The following is an 8437-nucleotide window of genomic DNA, read 5'->3' on the forward strand; positions in this document are numbered from 1 at the left end:
TTAGGGGACAAGTACTTTCTTTACGCAGTTTAGGGGACAAGTACTTTCTTTACGCAGTTTAGGGGACAAGTACTTTCTTTACGCAGTTTAGGGGGACAAGTACTTTCTTTACGCAGTTTAGGGGGACAAGTACTTTCTTTACGCAGTTTAGTTTACGGGACAAGTACTTTCTTTACGCAGTTTAGGGGACAAGTACTTTCTTTACGCAGTTTAGAGGACAAGTACTTTCTTTACGCAGTTTAGGGGACAAGTACTTTCGGGACAAGTACTTTCTTTACGCAGTTTAGGGGACAAGTACTTTCTTTACGCAGTTTAGGGGACAAGTACTTTCGGGACAAGTACTTTCTTTACGCAGTTTAGGGGACAAGTACTTTCGGGACAAGTACTTTCTTTACGCAGTTTAGGGGACAAGTACTTTCTTTACGCAGTTTAGGGGACAAGTACTTTCTTTACGCAGTTTAGGGGGACAAGTACTTTCTTTACGCAGTTTAGTTTACGGGACAAGTACTTTCTTTACGCAGTTTAGGGGACAAGTACTTTCTTTACGCAGTTTAGGGGACAAGTACTTTCTTTACGCAGTTTAGAGGACAAGTACTTTCTTTACGCAGTTTAGGGGACAAGTACTTTCTTTACGCAGTTTAGGGGACAAGTACTTTCTTTACGCAGTTTAGGGGACAAGTACTTTCGGGACAAGTACTTTCTTTACGCAGTTTAGGGGACAAGTACTTTCTTTACGCAGTTTAGGGGACAAGTACTTTCTTTACGCAGTTTAGGGGACAAGTACTTTCGGGACAAGTACTTTCTTTACGCAGTTTAGGGGACAAGTACTTTCGGGACAAGTACTTTCTTTACGCAGTTTAGGGGACAAGTACTTTCTTTACGCAGTTTAGGGGACAAGTACTTTCTTTACGCAGTTTAGGGGGGACAAGTACTTTCTTTACGCAGTTTAGTTTACGGGACAAGTACTTTCTTTACGCAGTTTAGGGGACAAGTACTTTCTTTACGCAGTTTAGGGGACAAGTACTTTCTTTACGCAGTTTAGAGGACAAGTACTTTCTTTACGCAGTTTAGGGGACAAGTACTTTCGGGACAAGTACTTTCTTTACGCAGTTTAGGGGACAAGTACTTTCGGGACAAGTACTTTCTTTACGCAGTTTAGGGGACAAGTACTTTCGGGACAAGTACTTTCTTTACGCAGTTTAGGGGACAAGTACTTTCGGGACAAGTACTTTCTTTACGCAGTTTAGGGGACAAGTACTTTCGGGACAAGTACTTTCTTTACGCAGTTTAGGGGACAAGTACTTTCTTTACGCAGTTTAGGGGACAAGTACTTTCTTTACGCAGTTTAGGGGACAAGTACTTTCTTTACGCAGTTTAGGGGACAAGTACTTTCGGGACAAGTACTTTCTTTACGCAGTTTAGGGGACAAGTACTTTCTTTACGCAGTTTAGGGGACAAGTACTTTCTTTACGCAGTTTAGGGGACAAGTACTTTCTTTACGCAGTTTAGGGGACAAGTACTTTCTTTACGCAGTTTAGGGGGACAAGTACTTTCTTTACGCAGTTTAGTTTACGGGACAAGTACTTTCTTTACGCAGTTTAGGGGACAAGTACTTTCTTTACGCAGTTTAGAGGACAAGTACTTTCTTTACGCAGTTTAGGGGACAAGTACTTTCGGGACAAGTACTTTCTTTACGCAGTTTAGGGGACAAGTACTTTCTTTACGCAGTTTAGGGGACAAGTACTTTCGGGACAAGTACTTTCTTTACGCAGTTTAGGGGACAAGTACTTTCGGGACAAGTACTTTCTTTACGCAGTTTAGGGGACAAGTACTTTCTTTACGCAGTTTAGGGGACAAGTACATTCTTTACGCAGTTTAGGGGACAAGTACTTTCTTTACGCAGTTTAGGGGACAAGTACTTTCGGGACAAGTACTTTCTTTACGCAGTTTAGGGGACAAGTACTTTCTTTACGCAGTTTAGGGGACAAGTACTTTCTTTACGCAGTTTAGGGGACAAGTACTTTCTTTACGCAGTTTAGGGGACAAGTACTTTCTTTACGCAGTTTAGGGGGACAAGTACTTTCTTTACGCAGTTTAGTTTACGGGACAAGTACTTTCTTTACGCAGTTTAGGGGACAAGTACTTTCTTTACGCAGTTTAGAGGACAAGTACTTTCTTTACGCAGTTTAGGGGACAAGTACTTTCGGGACAAGTACTTTCTTTACGCAGTTTAGGGGACAAGTACTTTCTTTACGCAGTTTAGGGGACAAGTACTTTCGGGACAAGTACTTTCTTTACGCAGTTTAGGGGACAAGTACTTTCGGGACAAGTACTTTCTTTACGCAGTTTAGGGGACAAGTACTTTCTTTACGCAGTTTAGGGGACAAGTACTTTCTTTACGCAGTTTAGGGGACAAGTACTTTCTTTACGCAGTTTAGGGGACAAGTACTTTCGGGACAAGTACTTTCTTTACGCAGTTTAGGGGACAAGTACTTTCTTTACGCAGTTTAGGGGACAAGTACTTTCTTTACGCAGTTTAGGGGACAAGTACTTTCTTTACGCAGTTTAGGGGACAAGTACTTTCTTTACGCAGTTTAGGGGGACAAGTACTTTCTTTACGCAGTTTAGTTTACGGGACAAGTACTTTCTTTACGCAGTTTAGGGGACAAGTACTTTCTTTACGCAGTTTAGAGGACAAGTACTTTCTTTACGCAGTTTAGGGGACAAGTACTTTCGGGACAAGTACTTTCTTTACGCAGTTTAGGGGACAAGTACTTTCTTTACGCAGTTTAGGGGACAAGTACTTTCGGGACAAGTACTTTCTTTACGCAGTTTAGGGGACAAGTACTTTCGGGACAAGTACTTTCTTTACGCAGTTTAGGGGACAAGTACTTTCTTTACGCAGTTTAGGGGACAAGTACTTTCTTTACGCAGTTTAGGGGGACAAGTACTTTCTTTACGCAGTTTAGTTTACGGGACAAGTACTTTCTTTACGCAGTTTAGGGGACAAGTACTTTCTTTACGCAGTTTAGGGGACAAGTACTTTCTTTACGCAGTTTAGAGGACAAGTACTTTCTTTACGCAGTTTAGGGGACAAGTACTTTCGGGACAAGTACTTTCTTTACGCAGTTTAGGGGACAAGTACTTTCGGGACAAGTACTTTCTTTACGCAGTTTAGGGGACAAGTACTTTCGGGACAAGTACTTTCTTTACGCAGTTTAGGGGACAAGTACTTTCTTTACGCAGTTTAGGGGACAAGTACTTTCTTTACGCAGTTTAGGGGACAAGTACTTTCTTTACGCAGTTTAGGGGACAAGTACTTTCTTTACGCAGTTTAGGGGACAAGTACTTTCTTTACGCAGTTTAGGGGACAAGTACTTTCTTTACGCAGTTTAGGGGACAAGTACTTTCGGGACAAGTACTTTCTTTACGCAGTTTAGGGGACAAGTACTTTCTTTACGCAGTTTAGGGGACAAGTACTTTCTTTACGCAGTTTAGGGGACAAGCACTTTCTTTACGCAGTTTAGAGGACAAGTACTTTCTTTACGCAGTTTAGGGGACAAGTACTTTCTTTACGCAGTTTAGGGGACAAGTACTTTCGGGACAAGTACTTTCTTTACGCAGTTTAGGGGACAAGTACTTTCGGGACAAGTACTTTCTTTACGCAGTTTAGGGGACAAGTACTTTCTTTACGCAGTTTAGGGGACAAGTACTTTCTTTACGCAGTTTAGGGGACAAGTACTTTCTTTACGCAGTTTAGGGGACAAGTACTTTCTTTACGCAGTTTAGGGGGACAAGTACTTTCTTTACGCAGTTTAGTTTACGGGACAAGTACTTTCTTTACGCAGTTTAGGGGACAAGTACTTTCTTTACGCAGTTTAGAGGACAAGTACTTTCTTTACGCAGTTTAGGGGACAAGTACTTTCGGGACAAGTACTTTCTTTACGCAGTTTAGGGGACAAGTACTTTCTTTACGCAGTTTAGGGGACAAGTACTTTCTTTACGCAGTTTAGGGGACAAGTACTTTCGGGACAAGTACTTTCTTTACGCAGTTTAGGGGACAAGTACTTTCGGGACAAGTACTTTCTTTACGCAGTTTAGGGGACAAGTACTTTCTTTACGCAGTTTAGGGGACAAGTACTTTCTTTACGCAGTTTAGGGGACAAGTACTTTCTTTACGCAGTTTAGGGGACAAGTACTTTCTTTACGCAGTTTAGAGGACAAGTACTTTCTTTACGCAGTTTAGGGGACAAGTACTTTCGGGACAAGTACTTTCTTTACGCAGTTTAGGGGACAAGTACTTTCGGGACAAGTACTTTCTTTACGCAGTTTAGGGGACAAGTACTTTCGGGACAAGTACTTTCTTTACGCAGTTTAGGGGACAAGTACTTTCTTTACGCAGTTTAGGGGACAAGTACTTTCTTTACGCAGTTTAGGGGACAAGTACTTTCTTTACGCAGTTTAGGGGACAAGTACTTTCGGGACAAGTACTTTCTTTACGCAGTTTAGGGGACAAGTACTTTCTTTACGCAGTTTAGGGGACAAGTACTTTCTTTACGCAGTTTAGGGGACAAGTACTTTCTTTACGCAGTTTAGTTTACGGGACAAGTACTTTCTTTACGCAGTTTAGGGGACAAGTACTTTCTTTACGCAGTTTAGTTTACGGGACAAGTACTTTCTTTACGCAGTTTAGGGGACAAGTACTTTCTTTACGCAGTTTAGAGGACAAGTACTTTCTTTACGCAGTTTAGGGGACAAGTACTTTCGGGACAAGTACTTTCTTTACGCAGTTTAGGGGACAAGTACTTTCTTTACGCAGTTTAGGGGACAAGTACTTTCGGGACAAGTACTTTCTTTACGCAGTTTAGGGGACAAGTACTTTCGGGACAAGTACTTTCTTTACGCAGTTTAGGGGACAAGTACTTTCTTTACGCAGTTTAGGGGACAAGTACTTTCTTTACGCAGTTTAGGGGGACAAGTACTTTCTTTACGCAGTTTAGTTTACGGGACAAGTACTTTCTTTACGCAGTTTAGGGGACAAGTACTTTCTTTACGCAGTTTAGGGGACAAGTACTTTCTTTACGCAGTTTAGAGGACAAGTACTTTCTTTACGCAGTTTAGGGGACAAGTACTTTCGGGACAAGTACTTTCTTTACGCAGTTTAGGGGACAAGTACTTTCGGGACAAGTACTTTCTTTACGCAGTTTAGGGGACAAGTACTTTCGGGACAAGTACTTTCTTTACGCAGTTTAGGGGACAAGTACTTTCGGGACAAGTACTTTCTTTACGCAGTTTAGGGGACAAGTACTTTCTTTACGCAGTTTAGGGGACAAGTACTTTCTTTACGCAGTTTAGGGGACAAGTACTTTCTTTACGCAGTGTAGGGGACAAGTACTTTCGGGACAAGTACTTTCTTTACGCAGTTTAGGGGACAAGTACTTTCTTTACGCAGTTTAGGGGACAAGTACTTTCTTTACGCAGTTTAGGGGACAAGTACTTTCTTTACGCAGTTTAGGGGACAAGTACTTTCGGGACAAGTACTTTCTTTACGCAGTTTAGGGGACAAGTACTTTCTTTACGCAGTTTAGGGGACAAGTACTTTCGGGACAAGTACTTTCTTTACGCAGTTTAGGGGACAAGTACTTTCGGGACAAGTACTTTCTTTACGCAGTTTAGGGGACAAGTACTTTCGGGACAAGTACTTTCTTTACGCAGTTTAGGGGACAAGTACTTTCTTTACGCAGTTTAGGGGACAAGTACTTTCTTTACGCAGTTTAGGGGACAAGTACTTTCTTTACGCAGTTTAGGGGGACAAGTACTTTCTTTACGCAGTTTAGGGGGACAAGTACTTTCTTTACGCAGTTTAGTTTACGGGACAAGTACTTTCTTTACGCAGTTTAGGGGACAAGTACTTTCTTTACGCAGTTTAGAGGACAAGTACTTTCTTTACGCAGTTTAGGGGACAAGTACTTTCGGGACAAGTACTTTCTTTACGCAGTTTAGGGGACAAGTACTTTCTTTACGCAGTTTAGGGGACAAGTACTTTCGGGACAAGTACTTTCTTTACGCAGTTTAGGGGACAAGTACTTTCGGGACAAGTACTTTCTTTACGCAGTTTAGGGGACAAGTACTTTCTTTACGCAGTTTAGGGGACAAGTACTTTCTTTACGCAGTTTAGGGGACAAGTACTTTCTTTACGCAGTTTAGGGGACAAGTACTTTCTTTACGCAGTTTAGGGGACAAGTACTTTCGGGACAAGTACTTTCGGGACAAGTACTTTCTTTACGCAGTTTAGGGGACAAGTACTTTCTTTACGCAGTTTACGGGACAAGTACTTTCTTTACGCAGTTTAGGGGACAAGTACTTTCTTTACGCAGTTTACGGGACAAGTACTTTCTTTACGCAGTTTACGGGACAAGTACTTTCTTTACGCAGTTTACGGGACAGCAATATTTTCCTATCGATGCTTCAGGAAAAGGAAAATTCATCTCTACCCCCACGGGGACTCGAACCCCGGCCTCTCGTTTGCCGGACGAGTGCAAACGAGAGACCGGGGTTCGAGTCCCCGTGGGGGGCAGAGATGAATTTTCCTTTTCCTGAAACATCGATATCTTCTCACTCAGTCAGTTTCCTCGTAAACTGAAGAGCCAAAAAAACTGGTACAGGCATGCGTATGCAAATAAAGAGATATGGAACCAATCAGAGTACAGCGCTGCGGTCGGCAACGCCTGTATAACACAACAAGTGTCTGGTATAGTTGTTAGATCAGTTACTGCTGCTACAATGGCTGGTTATCGAGATTTAAGTGAGTTTGAACGTGGTGTTATAGTCGGCGCACGAGAGATGGGACGTAGCATCTCCGAGGTAGCGATGAAATTTGGATTTCCACGTACGACCATTTCACGAGTGTACCGTGAATATCGGGAATCCGGTAAAAAATTAAATCTACGACATCGCTGCGGATGCAAGAACGGGACTGACGAGAATCATTAAACGTGACAGACGTGCAACCCTTCTGCAAATTGCTGCAGATTTCAATGCTGGGCCATCAACAAGTGTCAGCGTGCGAACCATTCAACGAAACATCATCGATATGGGCTTTCGGATCCGAAGGCCCACTCGTGTACCCTTGATGACTGCACGACACAAAGCTTTACGCCTCGCCCGACAACACCGACATTGGACTGTTGAGGACTAGAAACACGTTGCCTGGTTTGGCGAGTCTCGGTTCCAACTGCTTCGAGCTGATGGACGTGTACGGGTATGGAGACAACCTCATGAATCCATGGACCCTACATGTCAACAGGGGACTGTTCAAGCTGGTGGAGGCTCTGTGATTGTATGGGACGTGTGCAGTTGGCATGATATGGGACCCCTGATACGTCTAGATACGACTCTGATAGGTGACAGGTACGTAAGCATCCTGTCTGATCACCTGCACCCATTCATGTCCATTGTGCATTCCGACGGACTTGGACAATTTCAGCAGCACAATGCGACACCCCACACGTCCAGAATTGCTACAAAGTGGCTCCAGGAACACTCTTCTGACTTTAGACACTTCCGCTGGCCACCTAAATCCCCCAGACATGAACATTATTGAACATATCTGGGATTCCTTGCAACGTGCTGTTCAGAAGAGATCTCTACCCCCTCTTACTCCTACGGATTTATGGACAGTCCTGCAGGATTCATGGTGTCAATTACCTCCAGCACTACTTTAGACATTAGTCGAGTCCATGCCACTTCGTGTTGCGGCACTTCTGCGGGCTCGGGGGGGGGCCCTACACGATATTAGGCAGGTAACCAGCGTCAACAATGTATTTTTTTCGTCACCAAGTTCATGCGATAAAAATATTTGCTTCACCCAGTTTACACGTCAGCGATGTTTTTTTTTTCTTCCCCCAATTTGCATGGCAAATATTTGCTTTGTGCAGTTTACGTAACAAGAATATTTCTTCACCCAGTTCACCTGACAAGAACATTGCTTCACCCAGCATACGCCAAAACAATATTGCTTCATCCAAGTTGCATGGCAAATATTTTCTTCTCCAAGTTTACGCGACAACAATATTTCTTCATAAAGTTTACGCGACAACAATATTTTTCCTTTCAGTTTGCATGGAAAATATTTTCTTTATTCTGTTTACGTGATGACAAGATTGCTTCACCCAGTTTACACAGCAACAATATTGCTTCAACCAGCTCACGCGTCTCTACGACGTTCCTTTACTTCAACTAATCCGTTCGTCTCCCAGTTTAAGCGACGATAATATTGCTTCTCCCAGTATACACGACAGCAATATTGCTTCCGATGATGCTTTTTTTCATCACAAAAAAAATTTCTTCATTTACTTTACGAGTGAGCAATTTTTTTTAACAATGTGTGTGTGTGTTTCTTTCTAATGAATTCACAACAATGAAGTTCACTCTCGCG

The sequence above is a fragment of the Pholcus phalangioides genome, unplaced genomic scaffold, assembly GCF_987345545.1.
Source record: "Pholcus phalangioides strain wild (caught in Gottingen) unplaced genomic scaffold, Ppha-v1.0 ptg000042l_1, whole genome shotgun sequence".
NCBI lineage: Eukaryota > Metazoa > Arthropoda > Arachnida > Araneae > Pholcidae > Pholcus > Pholcus phalangioides.